Genomic DNA, 22,102 nt, shown 5'->3' on the forward strand with positions numbered 1-22,102 from the left:
TACAGACTAAAGGCAATTTAAGTCATCAGGAATTAGAAAAAATAATTGAAAATATTGAAGACGCGCGTTTTAAAGGTGAGTCATTGAAATCTTTACAATCTTGGCGTCGACAAGTTATCTGATAAATAGTATGTAATTAATGTTTCGTATCCTATCATGCCTGAGCCACACCATGACTGCACATGGTGGAATGAATTAAACGACCATCAAACAAAAACACATTTCATTATTGCAGTTGGAATCAGACGTCCAAAAAGGTTTGTGTATTGGTGTTATGACAAATATTTATTAATAATGAATGTGCTTGATGTTAGAATGTTATAACGTTAACCATTTAAACAAGTTATTGTATAGCTGGTTTTTAAGTTCTGGTAAACACCAATAAATGTTACTCTTGTTTTGTTTTTAACATCCGTAATTATCGATATTATGTCTCCTTAAATGATTTTAAAACTGAGACAACACAGACATTTTATGGCATAATCATTACTTTCTACAAGCTTATTCGACAGAAAGTTCCATTAAATCAGATTAAAAAAGAACCAAACACCGGAATATCCAGAACTTGATGCTGTAAAATAGACATAAAGAGCTGAAAAGCGCAAAGTGATGTAAAAACTTACTTAAACTGTTAATTACTATAAACAATCTTCTATAAATCTACTTTAAACCATTTTTTTTCACGTCCAATTAATTTTTTCGCCTATTTCGCTGGGATTAATTGGCGCGAAATAGTTTCAATCAAAGGTACAGTAGGCCTTTTATGAATATAAATCGCGAAATCACATTGCCGCAAAAAAAGTCGTTAGGCATGAGAACGCGAAATTAGGTCGCCACGAAAATAAGTTGGTTTAGGAATTAGGAATTGTCTCAAGATAATTAACACTCAACAGTACAGTTAACTCGTACAGCCCACGATTCGTATATCTAAATACATACGGCTATGATATACCAATATTAGATTACGTATTTGTAAGGCGGGAGTCCTGTAGACTTTTATTAACACTTACCTTTGTTATAGCTTACTTTAACGGATTTTAGATGAAACAGAGAGCAATCTAAATGTCATTTCTTCACATAAAGGCGGAATATATTGCATTAAAAACTGAATATGTCTTGAAAATACATCCATTTTACTACTTATGGTTCCTTTTGAAAGCCTTTCTCCAGAAAGTATTCACAAAAACCGTGAAACAGTACATTTTATATTGAGGTAGTCAGACATAAGGTTCTATAGTACTATGATAGACGGTTTCGTTCCATCACTATGTTATAACACAACTACGGTACATTCACTCTCTATATAGGTAGGTCATATCAGCTTGTACTATTTCAGACGACACTACAACCATACTGGGACATTCTGATAATGTAGCAATCGATTATCAAATGATATCGGCACTTACTTGATTCTACCGAAAACTTTATAGAGGTAGATAATTTAACGGGTATAAACATATCAACTACGTTTGATATAACGTCTCGTCCAAACGAGAGTTGAGTGTGATGTTAAATGCTCGTTGACAATTTCACGTTCGTTTAATACTCATTTCAGTTCACATAGTGCCACAGCAGCGAAAATGTAAATATGTTATACTACTACGGTGTGAACTCACTATGTTATAAGACCACTACGGTGCGGACTCACTATGTTATAACACCACTACGGTGTGGACTCACTATGTTATAACACAACTACGGTGTGGACTCACTATGTTATAACACAACTACGGTGTGGACTCACTATGTTATAAGACCACTACGGTGTGGACTCACTATGTTATAACACCACTGCGGTGTGGACTCACTATGTTATAACACCACTACGGTGTGGACTCACTGTGTTATAACACCACTACGGTGTCGACTCACTATGTTATAACACCACTACCGTGTGGACTCACTATGTTATAACACAACTACGGTGTGGACTCACTATGTTATAACACAACTACGGCGTGGACTCACTATGTTATAACACCACTACGGTGTGGACTCACTATGTTATAACACTACTACCGTGTGGACTCGCTATGTTATACCACCACTACCGTGTGGACTCATTATGTTATAACACCACTACGGTGTGGACTCATTATGTTATAACACCACTACGGTGTGGACTCACTATGTTATACCACCACTACGGTGTGGAATCACTATGTTATACCACCACTACGGTGAGAACTCACTATGTTATAACACCACTACGGTGTGGACTCGCTATGTTATAACACCACTACGGTCTGGACTCACTATGTTATAACACCACTGCGGTGTGGAATCACTATGTTATACCACCACTACGGTGAGAACTCACTATGTTATAACACCACTACGGTGTGGACTCGCTATGTTATACCACCACTACGGTGTGGACTCACTATGTTATAACACAACTGCGGTGTGGACTCATTATGTTATAACACCACTAGGGTGTGGACTCACTATGTTATAACACAACTGCGGTGTGGACTCACTATGTTATAACACCACTACGGTGTGGACTCACTGTGTTATAAAACAACTACGGTGTGGACTCATTATGTTGTAACACAACTACGACGTGGACTCATTATGTTATAACACAACTACGGTGTGAACTCACTATGTTATAACACCACTAGGGTGTGGACTCACTATGCTATAACACCACTGCGGTGTGGAATCACTATGTTATAACACCACTACGGTCTGGACTCACTATGTTATAACACCACTACGGTGTGGACTCGCTATGTTATAACACCACTACGGTGTGGACTCACTATGTTATAACACCACTACGGTGTAGACTCACTATGTTATAACACCACTACGGTGAGAACTCACTATGTTATACCACCACTACGGTGTAGACTCACTATGTTATAACACCACTACGGTGTGGACTCACTATGTTATAACACCACTACGGTGTGGACTCACTATGTTATAACACCACTATGGTGTGGACTCACTATGTTATAACACCACTACGGTGTGGAATCACTATGTTATAACACAACAACGGTGTTGACTCATTATGTTATAACACCACTACGGTGTGGACTCACTATGTTATAACACCACTACGGTGTAGACTCACTATGTTATAACACCACTACGGTGAGAACTCACTATGTTATAACACCACTATGGTGAGAACTCACTATGTTATAACACCACTACAGTGTGGACTCACTATGGTGTGGACTCACTATGTTATAACACAACTACGGTGTGGACTCATTATGTTATAACACCACTATGGTGAGAACTCACTATGTTATAACACCACTACAGTGTGGACTCACTATGGTGTGGACTCACTATGTTATAACACAACTACGGTGTGGACTCATTATGTTATAACACAACTACGGTGTGGACTCACTATGTTATAACACAACTACGGTGTGGACTCATTATGTTGTAACACAACTACGACGTGGACTCATTATGTTATAACACAACTACGGTGTGAACTCACTATGTTATAACACAACTACGGTGTGGACTCACTATGTTATAACACAACTACGGTGTGGACTCATTATGTTATAACACCACTACGGTGTGGACTCACTATGTTATAACACCACTGCGGTGTGGACTCACTATGTTATAACACCACTACGGTGTGGACTCACTATGTTATAACACCACTACGGTGTGGACTCACTATGTTATAACACCACTACGGTGTGGACTCACTATGTTATAACACCACTACGGTGTGGACTCATTATGTTATAACACCACTACGGTGTGGACTCACTATGTTATAACACCACTACGGTGTGGACTCACTATGTTATAACACCACTGCGGTGTGGACTCACTGTGTTATAACACCACTACGGTGTGGACTCACTATGTTATAACACCACTACGGTGTGGACTCACTATGTTATAACACCACTACGGTGTGGACTCACTATGTTATAACACCACTACGGTGTGGACTCATTATGTTGTAACACCACTACGGTGTGGACTCACTATGTTATAACACCACTACGGTGTGGACTCACTGTGTTATAACACAACTACGGTGTGGACTCACTATTTCATAACACCATTACAGTGTACTTCACTATTTCATAACACCACAATGGGTTTAAGTTTCGGAGTGGTACACTACAATAGTATGGAATATAGAATAAGCGCTCACGTTATTAACAGGCTAAATTTAAATAATACATATTGAAATAATACACAAACATCCATCATCAGATTATTTCGCAAATCATTCCATAGGTACAGTTAGGCCTAACCTTCTGTCATTAAAAGTCTGGATACGTATGGCAATGTGCAACTAACAAACCATTGTTTGCATCTCTGTCAAAGAGATAATAGTTTGTGAACAATACGGTTGATCTGTGCATTTTAACATTATGCTATGTGGTGACCAGTAAATGTAACCAGTAATTTTGTGATTGCTTGTATTTACAATTCATCGTAAAATACAACATTCACATCATCCAGTCCTTGACTTTAGTCACAGAAAATATAACATGGCATTCCTGATAGTCACCTTTTACAAGTCACACGCTGGCTTTATAAGGACATGTGCCATAGATGTATCAACTCTCCCTTTACCGAAACGTAGTTCTTTATGAAAATACCTGTCTCTGTGATGACGCAAACTGTTGATGGAGTTTTTAAAACTACATGTATAAGTGTTAAGTTTTTTTTCTGCAGTTGAAAGAGGACTTTGTAATTGCTTTTTCAGGAACGTCAACCCCTTTAAAAAATCTGTATATGCAAAAGTTGATACCGAGAAGTCTACATTACGTCACATACGACGGGTCAATCACACATCCCGGATGTCATGAAACTGTCACGTGGATGATAATGAACAAACCGATATACGCAGGATCACAACAGGTAAATTTAAGCAAAATACAGTAAGCACACATTACTACTTTACAACAGGTAAACATTACTATATCCCAACAGGTAAACATTACTACGTCATAACAGGTCAACAATACTACATCATACCAGGTAAACAATACTACATCATAACAGGTAAACATTACTACATCATAACAGGTAAACATTACTACATCATAACTGTTAAACAATATTATAACACAACAGGTAAACAATACTATAACACAACAGGTAAACAATATTATAACACAACAGGTAAACAATACTATAACACAACAGGTAAACAATACCAAAACAAAACACATAAGCAATAATATAACACAACAGGTAAACAAAACCATAACACAACAGGTAAAAATTATCAAAACACAATAGGTAAATATTACTACATTACCAAAACAAAACACATAAGCAATAATATAACACAACAGGTAAACAAAACCATAACACAACAGGTAAAAATTATCAAAACACAATAGGTAAATATTACTACATCACAACAGGTAAACAATACCATAACAAAACAGATAAACAATATCATAACACACCAGGTAAACAATAACACAACAGATAAACAATACCATAACACACCAGGTAAACAATAGCACAACAGGTAAACAATACCATAACACACCAGGTAAACAATAACACAACAGATAAACAATACCATAACACAACAGGTAAACAATACTTTAACACAACAGGTAAACAATACCATAAAACTACAGATAAAGTGACTTTGATAATACCAATGTATGCTATTGTATAATTGACAAAAACATTATTCCTCGTTACATATATCTTGCAGCTGGCCGTTATCTGAAAATTTCTGTCGTAGAGTACATATCACCATATGATTGTACTATGTCTGATAGATAAGGTCTCAATAATGACCTCAGCTTCTTGGTTTCATATTACATGAATACAGAATGCAATTGTATAAAAATCCATGGAGATTTGTCTATGTGAAGGGTGGTCATCGTTCCTTCAATATTATTTCGATAAAAGAAGAATTCTGTGAAAGCGTTGATCTTATGACATTATCATCAATTCAATTTCAAATGCCAGAAATGTCAGCTCTATCGAATTATGATGTGGAATCGGTCAATTGGTTCTCTTCGTCTCCTCGAGGATTTATGTTACAGACAGGATAGAAATAGTCTTATGTCTGTTCAGCTTAATGAAGTACGAATAAATAAAATACTATATATGTTACTCTAGCATATATAATTTCAGTGCATTCATATAATATTTCTTGATGGAAACATTTTACAATATTTTTAGGATCTTGAGATCAAAATATTACTTTTGAATTCGTAATTATGTTTTATTGCAGTTTGTTTTAAAATGTAGGACATTCAATTTTAGTCCATTATAAGAAATCATTATACCATGTCAAGGTGTGAACATTTATGTATTTATAAGGACTTTTACAATTTATGGTATTACCAGTCAGACACAAAGTCAAATCAAAGTTGATCTGTTTTATAAAAGCTGTTTGAAAAATGATTTGACATAAACATTTTTTGAGATCATGTTACAGGTATATAAAAGTTTATATTGATTTTGGTAACGTAACTTTTAACAAGTTCAAATATATAAACACGTTTTGATGCGAGATCATCTGAGATAACATGAATATCCACCGAACATTTACTTCATTGCATACTTCAATGATTTTAAGTGAGAACGCTTGAAACTGTCAGGGTACAAATATTTTTTTTTTTTTTTTTTTTTTTTCATATCTGTCAAATTCCTATTTACTTAAACAGCAGCTGCCTAACCATGAATTGCTTTTAGGAGTTTGCATTATATTCTATATTTACACAATTAATTTCAGATTGAAGCTTTCCGGAAGCTGCGTCAAAGCGGTCCTGAAAACCCGATGGCATTCTTCCGAGACAACTTCCGGCCAACTATGCCTGTTAACAGGCGATCCATTAGAACAAATATAAACTTTGTAAGTCGATTGTTTCTTCAGACGGTAAAACGTCTTCATAATATCTGGGTCCAGTCAAACCTGTTACCATATTAAGCTACATCTCAATCGTACAACGATTTTTCGGTAATATCTAACAAAGAAAACATAAATTAATACATGTATGTTCGTATAAGGAAAGTAATATTTATTTGATTTGTCGGGTTTGAAATTGATCTTTATGATTTCACCAAACGTTTCATACAAGCCAGTGGTTGATTTACAGGTATTGTTTAAAACATGCGATCCGATGATACTTGTACGTGTAAATGTCAAAAGTACATACACGCAGCTCAAATGTTTACCTTGTTAACTTCTCATGTTCTGGTTTCATCTGGACTCTGGAGTGAAAGATAAATATAATTTACATAACACCAAAGCCTTATACACGATATATGCTCACAAAGCAGTAATATAATTCAGTTCTAAATAAACAATATTCAGTTGTTTGGAGAAGCTGCAAACCTTCAATACCGTATGTATATTGAATAAATTCGTAATGAAAGTTTAATGCAATAACCTTTTCAGCAACGGTTGAATATATTGGAAATAAAACAATATAGATGAAACTAAACTGCAGTCGTACCATCCTCTATATCCATTGCTTCCTCCTCTCCTATATAGGCCACAGATAGGTTTTGTTTCAATCAAATATCCACCGTATAGAATTCTAGACTTTTCTCGGGGGTATTGTAAGAATAAAGGTGAGCATTCGGACGATCATTGTCTCCATGTGATCCTCCCAAAGGTCATCAAGATTCTTATTCACATCAATAGAGGTGAGTTTTGTCAGACAACGGATCATATTTCTCTCCCTGTATTAAATATCTAGCTGTGAGTCTATCACCAGCTCCAGCCTTAGTGGCCTTCTGAGAGCATTTGAGTTACATACTTCAACGTTTTAGTATAGGAAGACTATAACTAATATATGACGTCATGATGACATCATACATACAATAGATATACCACACGTTGACTATTTAGATGGATGTTAGACTTATTATCTCCCTACGCAGAGTCCGGTAAGGAAGAGCAATGCAAGTATAATATTTTTTTATCATTTTATAAACTACCAAAAAATATTTTATCGTACTCAGTCTGGTAGAGCAAGTACGAAAAATGAGAAGACAAACAAAGTGCAATTGACCCCAAATTGCGACGCAGAATTAAATTTCAACGATATACACTATGACAGGTGTAATTATTTTTTTCTTTTAAATCACGGGATTAATATGTAAAGTATTATTGGTAAAATAAATCATACAATGAACGTTTTGCAATCGTTAGTTCGGCGTCTGTCAGCAACTAAAATTTCAATATATTTCCATCAATAGTCATAATAACTCATAATGATTTATTATATGAATACTTCTGTTGACAAATTATTTTTCTTCAATATATCCTATATCAACGAGATTTCAAAATCTGGCAAAAATAGAAATGCTTGAATTTGTGTATGTATAGAGGTTAGTGTTGCATCAGTTTTATCCTCGATAATCCAGCGGTTACGTTCAAGTTCGCCATCAGCCTCTGGAACATTCTATGACTAAATCGAAGACACAGGACTAGCTATATGATTGGTGGCGGGGGAAACATCTGACTAATTCTTAAGATGATACATATCCTTTGAAGACTACTGAGGAGCGACAGTTAAAAGCCAGTCAGTTCAAACGACCCCGAGATTCGTTTGATGTATCTCAAAGAAGTTTTCAAATTTGTCATGACATATGTCAAGGGTGCAGACAGCGAACATGAACATAACATCTGGAGTGTCCGGGATACACTTTTACTTCAAACATACAAATATTAAACTTCCGTATTTTCTTCGTCATCTCTACTTGTTTTGTAGCTGACCAAACTGTGTTCTTATCTGTTCCTATCTATATTTACACCGTTCAATTTGTCCCTAGGCTGAACCCAATTCTTTGAACAGGCGGTCACGGGGTATCACTTGTTAAATATAATTTACATAACAAAGAGAGATAACCTCAGTTTAAGTTAAAATATACGATCTGTTAGAATACCCTTTATAATATAAAATTATCACCAACATTAAATACAAAATCGCAATGAATTCTTCATTAGTTCTTAAATCATCAAAAAATATATATACACACTGGAAAGCAACTCTCTTCTGGGGTTTAAATAAAGCATTGCGTGTTTGAACACCAGACGATGCTACATTATGATGTGACGCTACTTTCTCGTTATTCCTGGTACAATGTGTTTGTAGTTTTCAAAAATTTGCTTTATTGTATATCATTAAGATGTTGTGTCAGTCGATACCGGACGAATTACACAAAGAGCATTTCTGTAATGCATTAATTACCTGAAAGGTATAATAAGGTAATGTACTGACTGGCGACGTCTATGTGTTGTTGGACTTCATTCTGAGTGAAGCCATGTCATCGAGTACAGTCAGGATTTCTCGACAGGGTGCGTCTAGTAAATTAACGATCAATGTATTTTTCTCTCTATAATCTTCCAGATTGATAATTACACGGTGTATTTTCGCTGACCTTACGTTCATCAAACAATTTAATAGAGCTTACTTCCGAAAAAGCTGTGTAAGTCATTTGATTGTTTTCACAAATATTACAGCGTATGGCGGAAACAAGTCTGCAGGGATGTCTCATTTTCAAATCACTGTTACGTTTTTCTATATATTTAAATATATCTTAAATCAATTAGCTGATTAGCCTGTTATTGGAACAGAAATGCTGAGTTACAGTTAATTACCTCCCGTTTGAATTATTGATCGTTTAAAAAGATTTTCGACATAACGGAAATTGCCTCTACATCCCTGGCGGTATATCAAGTTAGTTTGCAATACAGGGAAATTTGTATTTCGTCCTCATTTCAAACGTTACCGTAATCCAATACCAACCGTGTTAACTTGTACCAATTGCGCCCATTCGTGCAGAAATCAATGCAGTACCAAAGTCATACAATTAGGATAAGAATAGTTTCATATTTGATTGGACTACACTACTATGCATTCAACCAATTGTATTCAGATTCTTTGGATACTGTATACATGATATTCTATATACCACATTTTGCTTTTTCTTTCATTGAAGATGCTTTAAAGTGACAGGGTTATTATCTAAAGCTCGACTCTTACGTGGTAGAAAACGACATCATACTTGTATAGAAGAGAAATATACATATATACGTAATCCACATGTTTATTTATTTATTTCAACTTATTTCGTAATGTCAATATGGCAGCTCTGTATTTCTGCAAAACGTGGTCTAAATAAGAAACTGTTACTTCATTACAGATAATAAGTACCAGAATGATTAAAATAACTTTTATGTGGGATTATTGTTGGTCAATCGATATTTACCTATATTTCCAGGCCAAAGGGTGTTCTATGGAAAGAAATATGCATTACCAAGGTAAGTGTCTACCTGTCTTCCTGTACCTATATAAGTCTACATAAGACTAAATGACTCTACACAAGCTGTTAACTTCATATGACCTTGCATTTACAAACATTATCACTCCTTTCATGCATATCAATACAAACCAAATCGGGCAATTGGGTCTCACCAATAAGTCACCGCAACACAGAGCTGACAACTGACGAAGATAAATTTTACAAAGAGAAATAAACAGAAAACAATCAGAGTATAACAAACATTTTTATTTAATTAATACTAATATTATCGCTGTTGTGTTTCTGGCTGCCATGAACAAGACCGTATACTATTGCTATATATAATTCGCATGCTCGCTTTTGTCGGATATTCAAGTTATATAGCGCTATATACAGTCAACTTCTTTTCTATTTGTATGAATTTCGGATGGTGAAAAAAAATAAATCAAAAAAGTTATGATGCAACAGTTGGGTCGTTCTTTAAATTGTTTTAACCAGGACTGCTGCTATCAAATGAGGTTAAAACATAATCGTGACTGAATATTTCTTTAACCCATCACTGATAGCGTGGGCTGATCTCAAGCCAGGATCCACACAATGGCTCATTCTTCTATAAAAATATCATGGAAATAGTAACAGACGCGTCGTGGTTCTGATTCTGATATGCATGTAAACGACCATGGGACGCCTACAAGACTCCCCAACGGGATCCTTCACATCTTCTCCGTCTAATTTGTCCACTTTAATCATTCCTACATCCAAATACAAACTATTAACCCGTGAAAATTTTATCTTTAAATAAATATTTTATAGCAATAATAAGAAATACACACAGAAATCGATTACGTTGTTGTAAATAAATCAGTACGCGGAAGTCATGTGGTGGATGTGGGTGGTGATGGTATCGAAATAAACGTAATATCACACCTAACAATTAACACTGCTGCATTACTACGACAACAAAACATCAACACAACTAGCACTACATCACAATAACAAGATATCAAAACAACTAACAATAAAACACAACAAAGCATTAAAACAAGTAACACTATAACACAACAACAAAACATCAAAACAACTAATAATAAAACACAACAAAGCATTAAAACAAGTAACACTACAGCACAACAACAAAACATCAAAACAAGTAACACTACAGCACAACAACAAAACATCAAAACAACTAACAATAAAACACAACAAAGCATTAAAACAAGTAACACTACAACACCACAGCAAGACATCAAAACAACTAACACTATATCACAACAACATTAAGACATCAAAACAACTACCAATACAACACAACAACAAAATATCAAATAACTAACACTACATCACAACAACAAAAAACATCAAAACAACTAATGCTACATCACAACAACAAAACAACTAGCACTATATTACTACAAGATAATATCAAAACAACTAATACTATAACACAACAACAAGACATTAAAACAACTAGCACTACACCTGTAAAATAAAATCCTAAAGGTTATGTATGTACTCATGAAAACGCATAAAAAACAACATCAACACCTCACTGTTTAATGTCATGCACCATTTATATCATAATGCACAGGATTTGTTATTTTGATAAATGTCAAAAATATGCATACGGAGCATCAATGTAAGTATATTGCGTCGTGTTAATGAAATTTAAATTCTATAACGTATTGACAACCGTCAAAAATAAGACATTGATGATAATATAGTATTGTACTTTTTCGGACCGTATCTCTTTTATATAACTCATATGTGAATGAGCGGATATTTTTCAAAATTTGTTAGCAAGTGTGTATTTTCCGCTCTATTTCAGTGAATGATTTGTTCAAACATTGAAAGGAGATGGACTATCCTTTCAGTCACCTTTCCCAAATATTGGAGTGTGACGGGGAACCTGGACACGGATCTGTGGTCTGACGTCACCACCCTCAAGTAGGACCCGAGATGACGTCATGCAGGACGAATGTAACAGGTAGTTTCTATTTGCATTACATTTTGTCCAAGCAATGTTGAGTTTCGCCTTTACCTATACCCTTCGATCGATAACATGCAGGCTCACCTACAATTAAGCAATTCTAACAAAAAAATTTAAAACATAATCATACTGATTTTTTTCAAGCAACAATTCTACATATATAAAAAGTATGATACACAGTTATATGATAAACGTAAGACGATAACTAAAATATACCACACACGGTATTTCATACACTTACATCTACAATGTACATTAGCACAACAGCTCCAATATAATCCAAGAATATCATATCTCTATAATGGAGTACCTCCGCTCCCTTACATAACATTAGATACATGCAGAGATCACGTTCACTCGTGTTCATGCTTGCCTACCAGAATAACAATATATACACCAAGGATACAATTATTCAAACTCCATGTAGATTCTAAGTGTTTTACAAAACATTTTTGCCCTCTTATTTTTCACTTTTGTTTGTTCCATGATTTGTCTTTATGTTTTGATATTGTTTTATATAGTGACGTTGTGAATTGGCACTGCTCTATCATATCGCACCCTTGTATATGGACACTTTCTATAATGGTCTCTTGTTAATGGACTTTATTTATAACGGGGTTATAAATATTGACACTTTCTATAATGTTTTGTCTATGGACAATTCTATAATGCGCTCTTGTTAATGGATAATTCCATAGTGAGACTTTGTTAATGGACAATTCTGTAGCGGGGACTTGCTAATGGTCAATGCTTTACAGGTACTTGTTTGTGGACAATTATATCAAGGGGTCTTGTCAATGGACCATTCTCGTGTGGGGTGTTGTTGTTAATTGACAATTCTATAGCGGAGTCTTGTTAATGGACAATTCTACATTTATAGTTGGACCTTGTTAATGGATAAGTCTAAAGCGGAGTCTTGTTAATGGACAATTCTATAGTGGGGTCTTGTTAATGGACAATTCTATAGTGGAGTCTTGTTAATGGACAATTGTATAGTGGGGTCTTGTTAATGGACAATTGTATACATTGTAGTGGGGTCTTGTTAATTGACAATTCTATAGTGGAACCTTGTAATGGACAATTCTATAGTGGAGTCTTGTTAATGGACAATTGTATAATGGGGTCTTGTTAATGGACAATTCTATAGTGGGACCTTGTTAATGGACAATTCTATAGTGGGGTCTTGTTAATGGACAATTCTATAGTGGGGTCTTGTTAATGGACAATTGTACAGTGGGGTCTTGTTAATGGATTAGTCTATAGTGGGACCTTGTTAATTGACAATTCTATAGTGAGGTCTTGTTAATGGACAATTCTATAGTGGAGTCTTGTTAATGGACAATTGTATAGTGGGGTCTTGTTAATGGACAATTGTATAGTGGAACCTAGTTAATGGACAATTATATAGTGGAGTCTTGTTAATGGACAAGTCTAAAGTGGAGTCTTGTTAATGGACAGTTCTATAGTGGGGTCTTGTTAATGGACAATTCTATAGTGGGACCTTGTTAATGGACAATTCTATAGTGGAGTCTTGTTAATGGACAATTCTATAGTGGGGTCTTGTTAATTGACAATTGTATAGTGGGACCTTGTTAATGGACAATTCTATAGTGGAGTCTTGTTAATGGACAATTCTATAGTGGGACCTTGTTAATGGACAATTCTATAGTGGGGTCTTGTTAATTAACAATTCTATAGTGGGGTCTTGTTAATGGACAATTGTATAGTGGGGTCTTGTTAATGGACAGTTCTATAGTGGAGTCTTGTTAATGGACAGTTCTATAGTGGGACCTTGTTAATGGACAATTCTATAGTGGGGTCTTGTTAATTAACAATTCTATAGTGGGGTCTTGTTAATGGACAATTGTATAGTGGAGTCTTTTTAATGGACAATTGTATAGTGGGGTCTTGTTAATTGACAATTCTATAGTGGAGTCTTGTTAATGGACAATTTTATAGTGGGAACTTGTTGATGGACATTATATAGTGGAGTCTTTTTAATGGACAATTATATAGTGGGGTCTTGTTAATTGACAATTCTATAGTGGAGTCTTGTTAATGGATAATTTTATAGTGGGAACTTGTTGATGGACAATTATATAGTGGAGTTTTTTTAATGGACAATTCTATAGTGGGGTCTTGTTAATTGACAATTCTATAGTGGAGTCTTATTAATGGACAATTTTATAGTGGGGTCTTATTAATGGACAATTCTATAGTGGGGTCTTGTTGGACAATTCTATAGTGGGAACTTGTTTAGTGTCACTTCTACAATGGGATTTTAGGCAGACGCTGCCGTTACATATTTTGTGTTACGTGTTGTAAGTATGATACGGTAGTGTGGGTATTTTGTCTGTGTGTGGACGCAGATATACTTTGCTTTGTGTGTTAACGCTGTTATGTTGATACATCTGTTTGTGTCTTTATGCTCGCGAATTCCGTTTATTTGTTGTTTTTTGGTTCTTTTATTGACGCTTATCATTTTTTTTAATCTTTGTATTGACACTAGTGTATATATTTTGTGTGTGTGAACGCTGGTGTAGTTATTGAATCTGTTTTGTGTATTGACAATGAGGTGTTGTGTTGTGACATTTCCCCAGATATATTGATATGAAGAGCTTATCATCAGATTAAATCCACCTAGTCCGTCAGTAACTGCTTGATGCAAATGACCAAGTTGTCTCTATTAACAGCCCATGAGTTCTTGATTGAAACGCATCAAGGCCTATTTCCCCAGTTTTTAACGTCCATTTCCAATTTGGTGGCTTTCTCGATGAATCCATCTGCTTCCGTTATGGTGAAGGCAATGTGGGAGCGCATCATAAAACGATATCTCTTTAACTGGTCGACAAGAAAGACATCTGTAAGCGGGTGTCCTCGTAATTCTGCTAACTAGGCCCCTTCAGGGATGGCAACACATTTCGTTTTAGCTTCTTTGATTAAACTACTCCACAGGCGGCCATTTTATTTCCAAATGTCACGTGCACAGCATTCATTAACAGCAGCATAGAAGATTCTGATGTGATAAATTTGGGATCGCTGTTGATACAAAGGAATTATTTCAGATCCTGTGTAACATTTATTGATCCATATGACATATTAACTTCATATGTATCTAAGTGTAAAAACGTGTTCATTTACTTTTTACAGGAATGGAATTATCGCTTTCGATAGACTGAGAAAATGTCAGTTAAATTGAACTTCATACTAAATGCATAGTAAACCTGTAATTGAAAAGATAGTTTAAAATGTGTGCTTTAGATTTTGTGGTTTTTATATTATTTCATGGCATGACATCCATCATTATCTGTAGCATTATTATAGTGGAGCATGCACCAGCTTGCTTTTGTACGGCATGTCGGTATAGGTTTTGAGTTCAGGTTTCTCCAGTATGCAGAATGTCGGTAGAGGATGGAAAGTATGGTTTTCCAGTGTTGGGGTGTGAGGGTATAGATTGAGGAAGCAGCTTTCTCTCGTGTGGGTGGGTAAGGATTGTCGTATAACCGTTCTTGTTAAGTGTTAATCGCCGCATATTCACTTCTCTCGCACGATCAAGAGACGTTTTGACGATTGAAAAACACAGTTTCATTTTCTCCCGATAATACTGATTCATGAAACATATATATCGTTCTTGTATATGATGATGTATAGCATTATGTTAAGTTAAGCTTTATTATAGATCAATAAATAACACATCTTACTAAAGATTTGATAGCTCAGTAGGCTAGAGGGCAAGATACTTTACCCTTATTGCTCTAGATGATATTGAGGGGCCTCCCGTATTTTTTCAGTGAGGTAGTCACCAACTACTACAATGATACATCGCCAAAAAATAGCCCTGGCTGTTCATGGATCAAAAGACCCAGCAAGCAAACAGTTTTGTATAAACCTTATGCACGACCCCTTATGAATTCATCATATCTAAGTATTGATAATCTGACGCTGATACAAGCAATTTTACAATTTAAGGGTGTGGTTTGTCGGGTATAAGATATAGTGTGCTAAGTGTATTGGTTATGAAATGTACTTTGAAACATTGAAATGGATGTGCAATGGACGTTTAATGAAGTGTGCAAAGAATAAAATTTAGGGGGGGGGGGGGGGAAGAACCTTTATGATTAATTGATGAAATGCTGCTAGTTAAAATGATCAGTATGGACATTTTAAGGACATGCACCGGTCTTTAACTGGGTAAACACGCTCACAATGCATGCTTAATTTGTAAATATTGCAATCCCCCGTCCAGTCTTATTTCATTATACAATCCACATTTGAACAGTTTGGCAAGGAAAGGAAGACAATTACGAGTGTGTATAGAGGCAAGGTGCGGCATCATTTTACATAGCTTACACAGAATTGGTCAATAAGAAAGCTCTGATGTCTGGAATCCAATAAAACAGATAAATATATCACATATCTGCTATGTTACCATTCCAGATCGCATTTGTCGTTCAAACACTACCTTGATTGTGCTGTTTTCGTTCTGTTTTTATCGTGCGATATTGGTTTTGAGTTTCCAATAAAACGTCGTTTATGCTGCTATCAGACAGTATTTTAAAGTTTCTTTGTTCCCTCTTTTTTTTATTTCTGTCAGGAAAACCTTGAGGAAACAGGTTGATAACTATGACGACAGCTATAGACGTCTCCAGGTCGCCATTTTGAATTATTGTGATCGAAAATGGATTAGTTCTCGAACCGAACTTGTACATCACTGTGTGATTCGAAAGCTTGGATCCACTTTCTGGAGCTTGGAACTCGTGAATTCAATCGTCCATGTTGATTTTTTTTTTAAATAGACCTCGATGACTAGAGCCTTAAAACAGGACTCGAGGGAAGTGAGCCGAAATAATCTGTCCTTGTTTCTATGATGTTTCCTGGAGAACAACTCGACACATATTAACTTTCGGTAAGGACGATCTTAAGCATGACAACATGATACATTTAAAGAAATGACTACTTCCTAAATATATTACGGTGCTTGTTGTGCATATTTACAATATCCAGTGGTAAATATCATTCGATTAATATGTCCGATAAGGAAAATCTACAAAGTTAGCACACCCACAAGGTCAAAACAGACCTAAAACAGTTTGGCTAACACAAATATAGCCGTATTGGGTTACGGTGTGAACAATTTTGTGTATCATTTTTTTCAAAATGCATATATGGTTATGAATTTGTCATTAAACTAAGGCAATGGTCGAGTTTTGAGTGAAAAAGCTTCATTAAACAGTTAAGTCTTGTTTTCATGCAAGAACTAAAGACGGTATAGACTACAATTGAGACATATAACATATGATCGACATTTATAACCGACATCAGAGCCATATATATATATATACATATGTGTGTGTGTGTATGTGTTGTATTGTAGGTCTTTGGTGTGACTTACAAAGGTGCTTCAATGGTGTCGCACAGCGTGAATTTAGAATGTTTGGTTTGGGCACTATATGTAAAGTCTTCCTAACAATCATAGAGTAAAAGATTGTAATAGCTCGTTTTCCATCTAAAAAAATGTTTGTGACAGTTTGTTCATACATGTGGTTATACGGAGAATGCCTATTTTGACGATTTTACATGACAAGAAAAATGCTTAAATCAAAATGTTTTTCTTCTTCCAGTGATAAAAAAACAACATTTTTTTCATATGCATATAGATTATCCTCAAACTCACAGCATAAATCACCATCGCATTATTTCTAATCTTTGAAGAATACAAAGAAAAAGCATATTTTCTATATTTATCAAAAACATATTATCTTCACAACAAATTAGCTTTAACTTCCAGAATCGAAACAAAATAGACGAGGTGACTTAACATGCGTCAGGCGTTACATATTTTACCTCTGAATGTCTAAAGTAATAAGAGTCATATCAAGGTTGAGTTAAGCCTACAAATGCATAGTCTTCGAAATGTGTCTTTTCGAGTGACAGGTCTCTTCCCAGAGATTTCGAAATATCTAATGACGGTCTGGATGTGCTGGTTGTAGCGGAGATCAACCCGACAGTGTGTCTCCTGCTTATAAAACGGTAATTGGGCATTAGACGCGTCTCACAAGATCGATGTAACATTTTCAAATCAAAGCTAAAGGCATTTTTCTTTGAAGACCAAATGAATAAAGAGCTTTCTTATGAACTACGAAGAACTGCTGAAATCACATATTTTCATTTCATTTTTAAACAAGGATATGCCATTATATTTTGTTATCTGACCTCATTTAATGACCTGATTACAATAACCAACATACCTAGCTTACCAGTTAATGACCAATTAAGCGGTTAACACCTCTCCTATATATGTAATCACATACCAGTAAATGGTCAGTTGATATTTCACATACTGTTTAATAACTGGATTACCAGTTACTAACTAGCATACCATTAAATGACCAATTATTGGTAAGTAACTCCTTTGAACGCAATTATGTTTATACTACTGGCCCTTAAAACCAGTAAATAACCCACACACTTGTAAATTGACTCATAAACTCAAAAATTACCCGCATACCAGTCAGACAACCCCAAACTACATTGCTCTTTTTTAATATCAAATTATGAAAATATATTTTTTTACTTAAAAAAAAAGAAAGAAAAAAAGAAACAAAGCCCTGTTTCATCAGTGTTTTGCACGGCATTCCCTAATAAAGAAACACATATGGAATAAATATCAGTGTTGCAAAGACATCTGTAGATATAATGCATATTTTAGGTAGTTTATAAACTCGCATTGTTTATCAATATTGAAAAATGGACAATTGAAAACAACAGATATTTCATGAGCATTACAGAATATCAATATTTTCTGTCATACCAGTGAAATAAATGTTGTATTCAACGGATGACCATTCAATTTATATTTGCTTCATTTTTAAATAGAAAGAGAGAGACAGAGACAGAGAGAGACAGAGAGACAGACACAGAGAGAGACAAAGGAAGAGACAGAGAGAGAGACAGACAGACAGTTAGAGAGAGAGAGACATGTGGCAAAAGAGGTGTGGGAGATAACAGCATCATATTTGACGTTTTACCTGGTACGTTTTGCTTGTAATAATGTTGCCAAACGATTATTTAATTTGAGGACTACTGCCTTCGCTTCATTTGGATCTGAACTGAAATTCGGTGGATATTTTCATTGCGGTGAATATAAAGAACCGTTTGGATTGGTGAACCAAGTTATTTATGAGTGTAGACTGGATTACCTGCCTTAATACTTTTTCTCACCGCTTGACTGCGCTTATGAGAAACGATGCCAAGCGGACATAAGAAAAAAGCTACGGCAAGTAATGAATTTAGTCTTACCCTAGTGAGGATATAAGCAGTGAGGATATACGATTTTATCAAAGGGATAATTTCTGATATTCCAAGGGTAAAAATGAAAGAAAAAATTATTTTCACAAATCAAATGTCATTATAACATTAATAAAGACATCACCTAAATGTTTAACAGTGTAGATATCTGTATATAACAGTGGTATAAGTTGTATATAGATATCTGTACATAATAGTATTATAAACATTATATGGATATCTGATTATAACAGTGTTGTAATCAGTATATAGATATCTGATTATAACAGTGTTCTAAACAGTATATAGATATCTGATTATAACAGTGTTGTAATCAGTATATATATATCTGATTATAACAGTGTTGTAATCAGTATATAGATATCTGATTATAACAGTGTTCTAAACAGTATATAGATATCTAATTATAGCAGTGTTCTAAACAGTATATATATATCTGATTATAACAGTGTTCTAAACAGTATATAGATATCTGATTATAACAGTGTTGTAATCAGTATATGGATATCTTATTATAACAGTGTTCTAAACAGTAAATAGATATCTGATTATAACAGTGTTGTAATCAGTATATATATATCTGATTATAACAGTGTTCTAAACAGTATATAGATATCTGATTATAACAGTGTTGTAATCAGTATATATATATCTGATTATAACAGTGTTATAATCAGTATATAGATATCTGATTATAACTGTGTTCTAAACAGTATATAGATATCTGATTATAACAGTGTTGTAATCAGTATATAGATATCTGATTATAACAGTGTTATTATCAGTATATAGATATCTGATTATAAGTGTTGTAATCAGTATATGGATATCTGATTATAACAGTGTTCTAAACAGTATATAGATATCTGATTATAACAGTGTTGTAATCAGTATATAGATATCTGATTATAAGTGTTGTAATCAGTATATAGATATATGTATATAACAGTGTTGTAAACAGTATATGGATATCTGATTATAACAGTGTTATAGACATTATATAGATACCTGTATACATGTATAACAGTGTTATAAACATTACATAGATATATGTATGTAACAGTGTTTTAAACATATATATAGTTGTAGATAACAGTGTTATACAATAATAGTTTTATAAGCATTATATAGATATATGTTTTTAACAGTGTTGTAAACATTTTATATGTATCTGTATAAACAGTGTTATTAACACTATATACATATCTGTATGTAACAGTGTTCTAAACACATATATATATGTGTAGATAACAATGTTATAAACATTATATAGATATAATAGTTTTATAAACATTTTATAGATATATGTATAAAACAGTATTATAAGTATTATTTATCCTATTACTACGATTGTTTCACAACTGATATATGGCATGTGACAAAATTCGTAACAATGTATTATTATTGTTTACATATCGCGGTGTGCAGCCACTTCCAAAGTTTCTGATTGGTCGTTTTCAAATCGCGGTGTGTAACCACTTCAGAAAAGTTTCTGATTGGTCGTGTTTGACTCCCAATTCGTAACAATGTATTATCATTGTTTACATATCGCGGTGTACAGCCACTTCCAAAGTTTCTGATTGGTCGTTTTCAAATCGCGGTGTGTAACCACTTCAGAAAAGTTTCTGATTGGTCGTGTTTGACTCCCAACAAATCTGATTGGCTAACCTGTGGCTTTTGACTTTGTTGTCGTCTGCCAATCAAAAACCTCAACATGACCGCGTTCTCTCGATTTGCCGGCGGTCAATATGGAAAGGGATTTCGTCAAGGAAAGATCGAATAATCTGGGGATCGAGTCGTGCGAAGTGAGACATGGCATTGATAATGACAAAACAGACCCCGAAGTCCCTGATTTTCGATATGAACAGATGAAGTGGACTCCGATAGCCATCAGTCATAAAAACAAATGTACAACAAAATACTTCAGTCACTGTCCGTAATCGTACCTATTTGTAGCATCATTATGATATAAGTTAGCATAACAGCCTAGTCAGAGAAAGGACCCAATAATTAGTTATGACAGTGATTAGTGTAGCTATTCAGCTGTTACGTTCGACTTCACGATGTCATCTGTTGAATACTTGCGCGGAGTCATTTAAACAAGTGTTCTAAACTTTTTTTTAAAAAAACACAAACATAATGATTGATCTACTAAAATTTCATTTCTTCAAATAGATTATTTACAAATATATTGCATCAGACAAACGCCATTCATCTAAAACATGTATAATTTCTTTTATTACGAACTTTATTTTGTCGCGTAGTGATTCGGCTCAAAGAATTTAGTTACTACGTATGGAGAATTTAAACTCGATACGTTTGTATGTAAAACAAGTAAACATGTTCCCCAACGATACTGGGGAACCTATCTATATATATCTTTATATGACAGTGTTGTTTATGTAGTATAGACATGAAATAAATTTACACATAGAAATGATGTAGATGATTGTATAACAACGGTGTAAACATGTAAAGAATGCATAACATAGACTTTACTACATAATGATAAAGCATTTATAATTTTTGTTATAAATAACGGGCGACATTCTTTTTATCAGTCAC

General features: G+C 34.5%; 1 long non-coding RNA gene across 1 annotated transcript; it reads left to right on the forward strand.

The window, feature by feature from the left end:
• LOC117329505 lies at positions 1–19,862 on the forward strand. The gene is made up of 6 exons (XR_004533223.1): positions 1–75; positions 4,718–4,872; positions 6,722–6,841; positions 10,222–10,261; positions 12,068–12,226; positions 16,824–19,862. It is a non-coding gene; the product is annotated as an uncharacterized LOC117329505 (long non-coding RNA).
• The last annotated feature ends 2,240 nt before the right edge of the window (positions 19,863–22,102 follow it).

The sequence above is a fragment of the Pecten maximus genome, chromosome 6, assembly GCF_902652985.1.
Source record: "Pecten maximus chromosome 6, xPecMax1.1, whole genome shotgun sequence".
Lineage (NCBI taxonomy): Eukaryota > Metazoa > Mollusca > Bivalvia > Pectinida > Pectinidae > Pecten > Pecten maximus.